The sequence below is a fragment of the Lepidochelys kempii genome, chromosome 10 (genome assembly GCF_965140285.1).
Source record: "Lepidochelys kempii isolate rLepKem1 chromosome 10, rLepKem1.hap1, whole genome shotgun sequence".
Lineage (NCBI taxonomy): Eukaryota > Metazoa > Chordata > Testudines > Cheloniidae > Lepidochelys > Lepidochelys kempii.
The window spans coordinates 81,701,886-81,715,616 of record NC_136389.1 but is presented as its reverse complement, the minus strand read 5'-3'; positions in this window follow the sequence as shown (position 1 = coordinate 81,715,616).

Below are 13,731 nucleotides of genomic sequence, written 5' to 3'. Positions count from 1 at the left end.
AGAAGGTCTAACTAACAAACACCAGACGCCTCCGGAGCCTTATCTCCACTAGAGCTGCTGTCTCTAAAACCAGATCAAGACAAGCAAAGGGGATACTTGTGTCAAGTTCCCTAGTGTAGATGTGGCCTTACACCAGTAAAACAGAATTTAGTCTGTTTACTTTACACCATTCTTCTACAACTAATTGCCTTTCTCGCTGCTGTTTTATGATGGAGCAGACTTGTGGGAGTTACCCAGAAGCACGGTTTATAAAGAGTGAGAGGATGTAAGTCACAGTTTTGTTTGTCCCACTAGTAGTCTGTGCACCTACCAAACTTTCTTCTCTTGGAAAGTACATTAATCTTTAAAGAGAGTCATTGCAGAGGTAAGAAATTCCCAGTGATTTGTGATGCCAGAGGATGTGCATTGCACACAGGCACCCATAAAGTAAATGTATACTGAGGTTATTACTTGGCACATGAAGTAACATTCCTGTGCACCAAGCGTTACATTTCCAGTTACTTGTTAATTGTTGAGGTCTGTTAAAAAAACCAAAAGCTTTCCAGCACAGTGGGGGAGGGAAGGGGGATCCAACCGCTTTCTTAAGTCTAGGCCTGCACCCATTAAAGTCGAAGGGTGGAAGATCTGTCTGAAAATGTGTTGTGACATGTCTTGGAGTTCACTGCATTATATCATGCAGTGTTTTTATCGTATAAAGACTGTAGTTTGGCCAGTGAGTGGAGCATTTGCTAGCCAGATCCTAGTGTATAATCTTGGCAAACTTAGTAAAATGTTTGTGGTGTTTGCAGTAAATAGATTTTTACCAGACTTTGCTAGCAGGATCGTTCCCCCACCCCCAATCTCTTGTTTACTGTAACAGATTTCAACAGGGAAATACCACGTGTACCTGAAGTTCTACTGGTGGAGATGAGACTTGAGGTTTCATGTCATTCAGATCTTAAGTTTTTCAATTGTTGAATCTTTCCTACTAAACACTTACCATCTTTAATGGGGCTCAATCTTGCAGTTCCTGTGAACAAGACTGAGTTCCTATTGATTTCAGCGACTGTTGCCTAGGTAAGGAATGCTAGGTCACCTCCGTAGTGGGGACATCACTATCTTTTAACTCACCAACGCTTTCCAGATCATCAAATGAGTGTCACACATGCATCTTCTGTCTTCCAAGAGTTTACATGGACTTGCTTTTCTTTATGCACCTCAAACATACACACCATTTGGAGAATACTTCACATACTACATAATAGTAAAACTTAGGCCTGCTTTTGAGAGACCCCTAACTAGACAAATTCTGTCCTCACTTTGTTTCCAGTTAGTTCTTCCAGGATCCAGAGTTTAGTCCACTGGCCCATATTCATCCCTACCCTAACTCCACAGAAGACTCTGGGCCTAGTTCTCTGCCTACTGGTGTAAATCCATTGAAGTCACTCCCAATAGAGTTAGGCTGATGAGTGTGGCCCAATATCTTTAGTGCATAGCACAGTCTCTGCTTTAGGTATTTAGGAAGTAAAGGCTGACTGACCATTCCATGTGCTGTTATTTTGTGAATATAGCAACGGGAGCTGTGTTAATATTTAATGAGGCTCCATTCCAGTTTCTCACCCCTCTTCCAGGTATTTATTTTCTCTCGTCCATATTTTGCAGAAGCAGACTTGCTTTGAACATAGAACGGACTCTTCAATCTCTGTGAATCGTGCATGACAGTTTTTCCGCATCTCTGGGCCTTTATGTACATGCTCAGGGCCTGGGTTACTTACATAACGTCGGTCTGGTGATTTGGAACCAGTTCTTAAGTGCAGATTTTCAAACACGGGTGCCCAAAATTAGGTTTCTAAATCCTTACTTAGGCACCCTAAGTGGCCTGATTTTCCAAGTGCTGATCACCCAGCAGTGCCTATCTGTGCCAATGGGAGGCAGTGTGGGCTCAGGATTTTTGAAAAATCGGGTCACTTATTTGGGGGGGTCTAATTTTTTGACACTCATTGAGTAGGTTAATAAATGGCAAGTGATTTAAGAACTTACTGCTCTGTTAACCACTTCACTCTGGCAGTCTGGAATTTGGCCAGCAAGTGCTAATATAAGGCCTGGTTCTGCAGCCATGACTTGACACAACTCCCATTGAAGTCAACATCAGTGGTAGTTATGTTCAGTAAGCCTGCATACAGGAGCACACCCTTCCAGGGTGCTTAATACTGGGGTGTATCAATTCCAGGTGCCAAAGGATTTAATCACCCCAGAATTCACTGTTTTACAGGATTATTGGACTCTAAAATGTCATGTTGCCCCCCTACAGGTCTTACCATTGTCTGATTTGTACTTTCCCTTATTGCATTGCTAGATCGTATTGTAAATAATATGACAGGAGAAAGAATTTGGATGTATCGCTCTGTCCTTACACCTTTTGCACTAGGAGTAGGTATGAGCTTGTCTAATACAAAGGATCTCACATAAAATGAGATTGGGGATTGCCTCCATCCCACTGGTTTGAACAGTAGTGAGTGACTCCGAGCACAAGTACTTATTTTGCTATATGGGATAACTACCTGATTGATTGAACTTTGTCAAGGGTATTCTGTTTTGGCTTAAACTTCATTGCCAAAAGTAAACCTGGAAACTATCCATATCCAGGAAGTTCCTTCAGGTGTTTTGAAATACAATATTGTCTCTCACGTATTCGGCCAGGTTCTGGAAAAGCCCAGCCGTCCTTTTCGTGGGCACAATTTCCATCCACAGTGCATTGCATCCTTCTTTTGAAGAATACATCTGCCTAATTGTGGTTGCACTTGAGGTGCTTAGAAGCACAAGTATTCTATTTTATGCCCAGAATCATTCCTGCAACAGCAAATTCGGTCTGCAAATGCCTTCTGAAAATTTAGTCCTAACTATTGCACTAGGCGCTTGAGATTGCATCATAGCCTCCACTTTGCATTTCCTTGCTTTTGGCAGTTAAGTCCAGTCCTTGTTTATTTAAGTTATTTATTTTATTAATGTTACATAAAATGAAAATCTTAACGGACTTCATGGCCGTTGGACTGACCCATTGGTGTACAATAGAACCTCAGACCTACAAACACCAGAATTACAAACTCACCTGTCAGCTACACAATTCATTTGGAGCTGGAAGTACACAATCAGGCAGCGGTGGAGATGAAAAATATAAGCAAATACAGTACTGTGTTAAATGTAAACTACTAAAAAATAAGGGGAAAGTATTTTGTTTCTGTATAGTAAATTTTCAAAGCTGTATTAAGTCCAATGTTCAGTTGTAAACTTTTTGAAAGCGCAACCATAATATCTTGTTCAGAGTTATGAACAACCTCCATTCCTGAGGAGTTTGTAACTCTGAGGTTCTAATGTAGATGGTAGCAGAATAGATTTTATCATAGTTTCTTCTGACTTGACCCAAAGTCAGTGGAAAAGCTATGGTCCATACCTGGCATCAGATGATCTCTTTCATTGATCGCTTCTCTGCAATTGCATGTGGCCATGCTATTGCATTATTTAGTTTTATCTCAGTATAGCAGGTACTTTAAAAGAGAGTCATCCTTTCTGAATTTCCTTTTCTAAATGGATAATTGCAAAGTGTACCTATGTCCAGCCAGGGTATGGCACAATCAAAATTTTCGTTTAAAAAAACCCCTGGTTTTCCCATTGGCAGGAAAACAAAATAGCCATGAAGATAATTCATCTACTCTATATCAACACCTTTACAAACCTAATCCTTAAAAAAAAGCTTCAGGGTTGACTACTTATCCCAAGATTCACTGTGCTAATTAAACCAACAATTTGTAAGCCTCTGCATTAGGGTCTTCTAGTAGAATATTTACTTGTCGCACTCATCCTTATCCAGCAGTACTGCTGATTAACTTTGTTTTTATGAACTCCTTAACTACCAAGCATTACAAGTATTTAGCTTTAGGTTATGTAGTGCATGGAAAGAAAACAAAGTCTGCAAGTCTTGACCAAAGTGATGTTTACCAAACTGGGGCATGCACCAATTAAAACACAGCAATCACTACATTTTGTGTGGTGTCTTAATAGTATAATGACTTGGTCAACCATATTTCTGGTATCCTCCACAGAGCATTCGCTTGGTTTTTTGATAATGCTTTCTTATGGCTGAATTACTAATGCCGGAAGGAACCATTCAGTTAAGTCTGACTTGCATATCACAGGCCTTTAAACTTCATGGAGTTACCCCGGTAATGAACCCAATAACTTGTTTTGGCTAAAGCCTATCTTCTATAAAGGCGTCCAGTCTTGATTTGAAGACATCAACAGATGGAGAATCCACCACTTTCTCTGATAGTTTGTTCAATGGTTAATCATCCTTCTAGTTAAAATCTTCTCTGTTTAGTGATGCCCTGAGGCCTGAACCTCCATACTCTGACAGTGTAGCATTTTGGTCAAAAAGTAGAAAATCTCTGTCTGTTACTTTGGTTTGTGTGCAGGACAGTCATATAACCTCACATACTTGGCAAAAAAGGCATTTCTACAGATTTGTGTCATCTCTAAAAATAGCTGTTTTTAAAGCCTGCACTTTAATAGAAATGGATCATTCTATGCTGAAGCTTAGTTGCTTAAGATTTCAAAGATGTCAGGATTGATAAGCAATTCAGAATGTGAAGTAAGATGGTGGATGTTCATAGCCCACAAAATTGAGGAAACAGCATTGAAAATTTTTCTTTAATACCTGAGAATCACTGTTACTTACTTAGTTATCCAACTGCACGGACATCTCCATCCTAATATGTAAATGCCTTGCCATTTTTCTATCTTTATGCTGGCCGTAATCTTTTAACCACTGATTTTCATGCTGTACACCAGACCTATCATTTAACTAATATATTGGAGAGGTGCATCACATGAGCATTGACCTTGCAGTCAGAAGTTTGATGGGCTAGCAGTGGCCATTTTGACACTGATGGGCAAGACTTTAGTCAGGGTTTGGCCAGCACTGAATGGAGGACTGTGTAGTTATTTGTATGAGAGTAGCCTCTGGATGCCATGAACAGTAAAGGACAGCCGAGTCCCTGAAGACCTTACAATTTAAGATGCAGAATTGTATTTCTGATTGAACACAACCCTTTCTAAAGCAGGTTTACTCCAATCTTTACCAGGGGTCAGTGACTCTTGTCTCTCCCTGAGCCCCTAAACACACCATGCTGTGGAAGCCAAAGACCATAGCTAGCTATCGGAGTCAGCTGCTGTGGTTCAGTACAAGATGTTTAATTGTAAAGCTTGAAGCAGAAATGGTTTTAACAACTGTAGTGGCTGACGCAAATTGAGACAGCTGTGATTCCAGCAGTCCCTGCTTGCAGATGTTTTTGCACTGAGACAGGGAAGCAAGGCTCGGAGCATGTAAGGTTCCTGCTATTTCATGGCCATTCTGAATAGGGTCACTCCTAGCTCAAAGATCCTGGCCCCATTCCAGCTCAGGAGCTTACATTCTGCTGTACAAATGGCCTCTGAAATTTCAATTAGAAACCATACTCTTCCCACTTCCCACCCTGGACATTGGTGGGGCTTTGCTGCGCGCTGTTGAACATTTTCCTGTTAGTAGTGGGCGGAGCAATTGTGTATATAATTTCATTTGACAAAGCCCAGGCCCTTGGCTTTGACGTGAGTCATTCTAACACAGGAGGACTCTTCTTATTACGCATAAGAACTGTTTGAAGGAAAGGGGGCTGGATATCTTACCGTAGCAACCACAGCTGTGAATGGGTAACTGTGACAAAGTTCCTGCTCTACCTTGGTGGGTCTTGCGCTTATTGGCAGCTTTGCTCCCCTTGGAGCTTCACGGCAGCCCTCAGTGTGGCCATTTTTCTGAACCCACAGTCCAGGTTGACTCCTCCTGTGTCTGACCAGGAGTTGGGAGGTTGGGGGGAACCCAGGCCCACCCTCTGCTCCGGGTTCCAGCCCAGGGCCCTGTGGAATGCAGCTGTCTGGACTGCCTCCTGGAACAGCTGTGTGACAGCTACAATCCCTGGGCTACTTCCCCATGGCCTCCTCCCAACCCCTTCTTTATCCTCACCATAGGACCTTCCTCCTAGTGTCTGATAATGCTTGTACACCTCAGTCCTCCAACAGTCCACGTTCTCACTCTCAGCTCCTAGTGCCTCTTGCTCCCAGCTCCTCACACGCACACCACAAACAGCAGTGAGCTCCTTTCTAAAACCCAGGTGCCCTGATTAGCCTTCCTTAATTGATTCTAGCAGCCTCTTGATTGGCTGCAGGTGTTCTAATCAGCCTGTCTTAATTGTCTCCAGAAGGTTCCTGATTGTTCTGGAACCTTTCCTGTTACCTTACCCAGGGAAAAGGGACCTACTTAGCCTGGGGCTAATATATCTGCCTTCTATTACTCTCCTATAGCCATCTGGCCCGACCCTGTCACAGTAACATTATATATATATATAAAAAAAATTAAATAGCGTGTTTTAGATTAGGGTAGCAGAGACCCAACTCTAATATCACAAGGCACTAGTTAGTGGGCATCAAGCTGTTAAAAAAAGTACCAGAAACCTTTAGTACAATAATGTTTGTAGTTAACAAGCTACAATTTTTGTGCCATTTTTGCTAATGAACTTGAAGATTGTTTTCCTCACTCTACTCCTCCCAATAAGTCCCTGTTGTTTTTCTAATAGTATTTTGACTACCGTTGCATTTAGTTTGGCATTTCTTGCTTTCCTCTAAGAAGTGTTTTGCCTAAGCATTTGGTTACAGGACAAGTAACAGCAGTTTTACTGAATCTTTGTTTTATTCCTTATAGTGCCGGGCCAATAAAAACTGGTAATGAATTTTTGGCAACACATACAATTTCTGTTGTGATTTTTATTTTCTATTATACTTAGCCATACTGTAGTATATAAATAATAGAGAGAGGCAGTGCCCTTCAACCACACTAGCTTACTAAACTGAGCAGTGTCAGCTGATAGAAAACCCCTAAACTCCCGCAAAATGCAACCAGGAGTCAAACAATTGCATATCCAACTATTCTGCAGCCACTACTTTTACCATAACTTTTAAAGAAAGAAGTATCCCACCTATCTAAACGATAGAAATGTAGTTATTTTCCTAAGAATATAAGAATGGCCATACTGGTCAGGCCAATGGTCCATCTAACCCAGGCTCCTGTGTCCTGACAGTAGCCAGTGCCAAATGTTTCAGAGGGAATGAACCGAGCAGGGCAATTTATTGAGTGATCCATCGCCTGTTGTCCAGTCCCAGTTTCTGGCAGTCAGAGTCCTAGACAGAGCATGGGGTTGCATACCTGACCATCTTGGCTAATAGCCATTGGTGGACCTATCCTCCTGGAACTTATCTAATTCTTTTTTGAACACAGTTATATTTTTGGCCTTCATAATGGCCTTCACAAGTACTTCCGTATGTTTGTTTTAAACCTGCTGCCTGTTGTTTTCATTAGGCAACCCCTGGGTCTTATATTGTGAAGAGGTAAACACCACTTTTTCTCCAGGGCATTCATGACTTTATGCCCCTCTGCTATATCCCCCCCTTAGTTGTCTCTGTTCTAAGCTGACCAGTCCCAGCCACCTTAATCTCTCCTCATTTGGAAGCTGTTCCATCCCCCCTAATCACTTTTGTTGCCCTTCTCTGTACTTCTTCCAATTCTAATATATCTTTTTTGAGACAGGGTGACCAGAACTGCACTTCATATTCAAAATTTCATTCCTTATTCCTATTGAATGTCCTCTGGCACGTATGGAGCATCAGGAGCTGAATGGAACATCTAGGTTGATACTGGCTAAGTTCACCAGCTGGATATTTCTGGCATGACAATCTGTGCCAATGGCAAGGTTAGTGTTGGCATGTGGGTGGTCAGAATTAAAGCTTTCATCCTAGAACATTAGCAGGGAGCTGCACAAAGACAAAGTTAGGTGCCCAACTCCCATTGACTTTCAGTGGTACTTGGGCACAAAAATGCTCCTCTGTACCTTTGAAAGTCTCCCTACTAGATATTTGGGGAAGGTCACACTTCTTGGTGTATTTGCTTTGATCTCACTGTCCACTCAAAAAGCCAACAGTGAATCACCTTAGACTTGTGACAGCTCATCTAATAGAAATGAAGGCTTCAAGGGACTATTGTGATCCTCTAGTCTGACCTCCTGCATAGCACAGGTCAGAGAATTTTACTAAATTGCAGCATCCAGTCCATAACTCATGTTTGAGCTAGATCATATAATATGCAGTCTTGCTGATGGAAAACCCTCCCTACATTGTTCCTGTGGTTGGTTACCCTCACTGTTAGGCAGGAGGGCTTTGTTTCTAATTTGAATTTATCTAGCTCCAGCTTCCAGACACTGGATTTTGTTATGCATTTGTCTGTTGGACTCGGGAGGGCTCTATTATCGGAAATCTTCTTTCCAAGTAGGTATTTATAGGATGCTGGAAAATACAGGAGGGGAAAAAATTGGGAGGAGTCCTGAGGTCTTCGTGTCTGGATTTTCCCATGCCTGAAGGTTTTACTGTCCCTGCTCTAAGTAATCGCCATAATCACCCTGCAGGCCCATTTCCAACAGTTACAGTTGTGTTTTTCTCTGAAACTTGATTTTGTCCTGTCTGATCAAGTGCTCAAAAATGGGACCTTCCACTTTAAATAGTATATGGGGCGGGAAGAGTGAAGAGGTTTTACGAAAAGTGAGGAAAATCTGAATTGTTTGAGAGATGGGGTGTGGGGGAAAAAAGTGAAAAGTTTGTTTGTTAAACATTGGGCATCCCAAGAAGGGTTTGACCTAGAAATTTCAAAGGTAGTTTTGTAGGACAAATTAGGGGCTACAGAGCATAGTTTGGCCTCTGACAAATCTTTAAGTTTCTCTACAGGTCTAATCAACACACGCAGTCTAAATAGCTGGACTAACTTTGGAACCCCTTCACAAGGTCCGGAGGACTCTCTGTTTAGACATGCATGAGAAGCAGCACAGCTACTGGACCTCTTAAATGCTGTGTAGCTTGGTGTTTGGGGACAAGACTCGGGTATCAGCGTTTATCTTCAAGTCCCTTGCAAAAACCAAAGTTTGGGATTTGGTCCTGCAGCCAGGGATAGCTTAGCTTTAAAGAATATGTGCACCAGCTGCCAGAGGAGGGTCTATGTATCTGAACAGTATTTACGGGGTTTAATATGAATACAGGAAAAATGAAGATAAAGCTTCCAATGGCACACAGGAGCAATGCTGTTGGGATGAGCAGAATAGATCCCTTGATGGTTTAGATCCTTATAGTTTAGCATCAGACCATGAAACCTTGCAGATTTATGCTGGGAGAGTGCTTGCACGTCCTAGCCTTTAATTTGGTGCTTGAAACAAAAAACCCATGGAACCAATAGTGCCCTGCTGTTATTTCCTAGTGATCCTTTTCTCACTGCCACTGTCTACAACACTTGCCTCCTCCATGTGGATGTCCTATACAGGAGGGCTTGCCTGCCCGCCCGCCCACCCACCCGGAGAATAGAAAAGGAGCTTCAGTTCTCTTGTGCTAGAAAACCACTCCTGCCTTTTACTATGAAGAGGGTCTTCAGTGATCTGGGTGTTTTCCTTCTTATTCCACAGACCATTCTTCTTGGAATCAGACTTTTTCCTGTGGTGACTCACCACTAAAAATATCCTTTTCCTCACATAAAATCCAGGATCTTTTCCCTGCTGTTATAATCTCGGAAAGATCCATCAGCCCCTCAACTCTCAAAGTTTCATACAAAACTTAACTGCCCCTGCTGCTCGTTCTGGTATTTTCAGCTGCCTGCTTTACTGCAAGGAAGATCTACTTGGATCTTGAAGGTATGTTCCGTGTGAGCAGACACCTTGTGCAAAGGGAGACCATCCAAACGTAAGTTAATCCATTTTTACTCCCTTAACTGGTGCTTTGGGCTCAAAACTTACCTTTGGTCATGACTAAATGAAAGTCAGTGGGGGCCTTTTCTGAATCCATTTAGACATTATTATGCTCATCACACACCTTGCCACACTAGATGATTTTTGCTAATGAGTCTGAGAATAGGAGTAAAAAGCTAGCTGCAAATTTTGACTGAATGACACTCAGACCTTGCCCAGCATTATACCTTGCTCTACCCCTTCCACACCCCCACTATTAATCTCACTTCCTTGAACACAAATTTGTTCCCAACTGAAACTAGTCTATCAGCGCCTTAGATCTCTAGCAGCTCTGGTTACAGCCCTTGTCTTGGTTATATAAAAGAAAAAGGCCGGTAGTCCAGTGCACTTGATTTTGGGGTTATCAGTGAAGCTTGCTTTGTTTCAAGCATTTACATTCTTAGCATGTAAAATAGAAATGAAAATAAATTACACAGTATTCCTATAGGATTCGTAAGTCAATGCTGAAATATACTAGACTGGATAAAGACTTGCTAAGCAGAATGGATATATTGTACAGACTGCCACCTGCTGGGCAATTTCTGATTTTTTTTTTTTTTTTTTTAAAGAACCAGGTGTAAGAACTTTCTAGTCCTGCACTTTTACAAAACCTACATCTAGGCCTGCAAGTCATTAAAAACATAAATCCAGCACATGTACATCACTGTAAAAGGCCACTGGACGACAAAGACCATCTCCAGCTTCTCACTAATAACATAGTGGTTGCAAAACAAAAGTATTTTGCTGAAGCTGGCAGAAATGCTAATCAACTCATTAATCATCACTGAAACAACAGCCATAATTGGGCTGAATACATGTTGATGCAAGAGGCTTTGGAGAACAGCTCTCTCATCTTACACATGAGAATTAAAAAGGAAAAAAACACACGAAACATTTGCATAAGACTAATATTGAGACATAAATAACGGCTAAAAAGATAAAGGAGAATTTCCATTCTGTAGAAAGTTTTATACGTAGTTAAGAAATCAAGAAAAACCGGAAGTTATTAAAGTGATTTAAGACTTGCTTAAGCAAGATTTTTTTTTCTTCAAAACCTTGGTATATATGCCCTAGTCGGTTGTGATATGACGTAAGTATAAATGTGCCTTCAGTCGTTTCCATTGGAAGGGACTCATCAGTTATTTTTAAAGCACCGCAGGCGGACATGGCATTGAACTAGAGCGGCTCTAAAACCAAGGAAACAAGGAAAAAATTCAAAGTTGTTTCTAATTCAAGAGTTTCAAAATGGATCCATTTCCCTTTTTATTTTTTTAACTGAAGTTGTTTTCAAACTTCTGTTTGCCAAAACCCCACTTTTCAGTGTCCAATAAATACAAAATTGATAACCATCTTGGCAAAAAAAAATGTAAAAACCAGGAAACTTCAATAACTTTTTAAATTTACCAATAGTTTCCGAGAGGTGGGGGAGGGAGGCTATTTTTCAGCGACAGCCAAAATAAATAAAAGCTGAAGACTAGGACCAGCTCTGCATTTTACCAACAAGATAGCAACTCGCAGTGTAAAGCGCAGCAAAGGGTGGGCTGGGGAAGGGACTTAGTGCCTGTCTGCCTCCACTGAGTGATTGAAAAAGCCGCGCTCCTGTGATGTGTGTGTGCGTTTTCCAGAGGCGTGTTTCCGCGGAGTGTGAGGGAGCAGGCGGGTGGGAATGGTGAGCTGGAGGTCAGCGGGAGGGGGAGACTAGACAGAACTGAGCGTTGAAGAGGGATTGAAAAGCGCAGGACAGCGACCGTGTAGGCCCCTGGAGCAGGGAGGGTGGCAGAGTTGACTGGGGGCATAGACCAGCCCGACGTGTCAGGGAAGGAGAAGTGGAGGTTTGAGCGCGAGGTCCTACCCAAACCGCCATCGTTCCGGAGCAGCCCGAGCGCTGCAGATTCTCACCGGCGCAGGAAGGTCCTTTTCTCCTACCGCTTGGGTCAGGTGTGGCCTCCATTTGCCTCAGCACTTCATCCCTTCGTCCCCTGCCTTCACCTTCTGCCCAGCAGTACAGAGGAGCACCCTCAACTTTTGGGCCACCCCCACCCCCCCCATTTCTCGCTTTCCGCTCCTGTGAAGAGAGAGACAAAGGCCCCTCCACAGGGGCCCGGGCCATGGGCAGAGACTTCCCCACCATCCCATCCACCTTTACGCACTCCGCAGCTGGCCATGGGGGCTGGGGTTTTTGGCAGACATTTCCCACCCCTGCTTACCTGCCCCAGACCGGTCCTGGCGGTGAGGGAGGGGGCCAGACCCCAACCATGGGAGAGGCAGCCCTGCTAGCCCCCATGTCCCAAACAATCACTTACCAGGCTGGGTTGGAGGGTGGACATGGGACCACGTGAGCCTGTCAGGCAGCCAAGGGAGCAGCCTGCCAGCTGATTGACAGGAAACGCAGGCCAGCTGAAGGTGGAGGAGCGGGTCCCTTTCCTTTTCCAGGGTGCGTGGCCGGTGCAAGCTGCGTGCAGGAGAGCCATGGGGCTTTTGATAGCAGGGCTATCTTCTTCCCTGGGGGAGGAAGGGGGGCCCCCAGGCATGTATTAGTGGTGTGGTGGCCTTGGTCTTCCTGCTCCACAATAGCCTCCCCATAAGCTTCAACACCCAACCTAAACACAGCTCTGCGCTGGAGGGGAAAAGCTGAGGCAACTTGGTCAGCCAAAAGGAAAGAAGAACGAAGCCACTTCTCAGCCCCCAGAATCATAGGGGTGCGTTAAATGTCCCGAACTAAACGGAGAACCTCAAGGGCCTGCACCAACACCAAGCCAGGGGTAACCCTATGCAGAGGGTAATAAAATGCAAGAGGCCTGGCCCTAAAGGTGAAGAGTGGACAAGTTCTGCAGGACAGTGTGTTTGCTAGCAGTAGCCTCAGCACCAGTGGCCTGGCTTACAGGGGTTGGCTGTGGCCCTAGGTAAACCAGCAAATAGCAGCTCAGGCCAGACCCGCCCCCCCAGAGTTATTACACATTCAGCTGGCCTAAACACTTGCCTCAGTCTTTCTGGCTTGAGCCCCTCCTCGGTTGCATAATCTGGAGCACGCTGGAACGTTATTGGCTCCTTGGAGTAGTTTATTCTGAATGCTAAAATAAGCATGTGGTTAAGGTCAGGATGCACCAATGGACTTAATTAAAAAGAAAGGGGGAGGAGGGGTGCGGGTGGACTGGGAGAGGCTTTGGTGTTAGGCAGCCATTTCCTGAAGGAAGCATGTGCTGTGGAGTATGCAGTCAGCTGGTAGGCCCAGCTGCCAAATGGCAAGTCAGTTTGCTTGGGAAAGACTCAGGTTCTCTCTCAATGCCTTATAAGGGCCTAGTTTGGCAAGTGGCCTCAAGCTGGTCTCCTATTAGCTGGATACAGTTTTGCAGCCACTTTATCATCTGCTCATCCAGTTAACAGGGATAATCTGCTACTTAGACAAGTCACTTATATAAAATTAGCAACAGGTGTAAGATATTATCTGTCTCCTCAGTGGCTCTCCAGAGGGCAGGTTCATTGGATTTAAACGTGTCATTGAATCTCTTCTTTTTGGTGTATGACGGGGAATTGGGTGCTTAGCTGCCTTGAAAATCCTCCAGCTTCATCTTTTAACTAGGGTTCCAGAGGCTGTACAGTTTTGGGGTGAAAGTCTTAAGTTCTTATTAAACTTCTCTGGTTAGCAAAGCCTCAGCTCCCTGCAGCCGCATGCCCGGGGTAGTTCCTGAAAGCTTATTCCATGTCTGTCTCCTGCAGCATGACATTTGATAGCACACCTGGATTTTGCTCCTCTAAACTGGACTCATTCTAAATTTTGAAATAACTAGTTGCTCGCTCTACACATCGTGTTGCTACAAATGAAAACTCAAAGGAGACTTTGCCACGTGCAAGG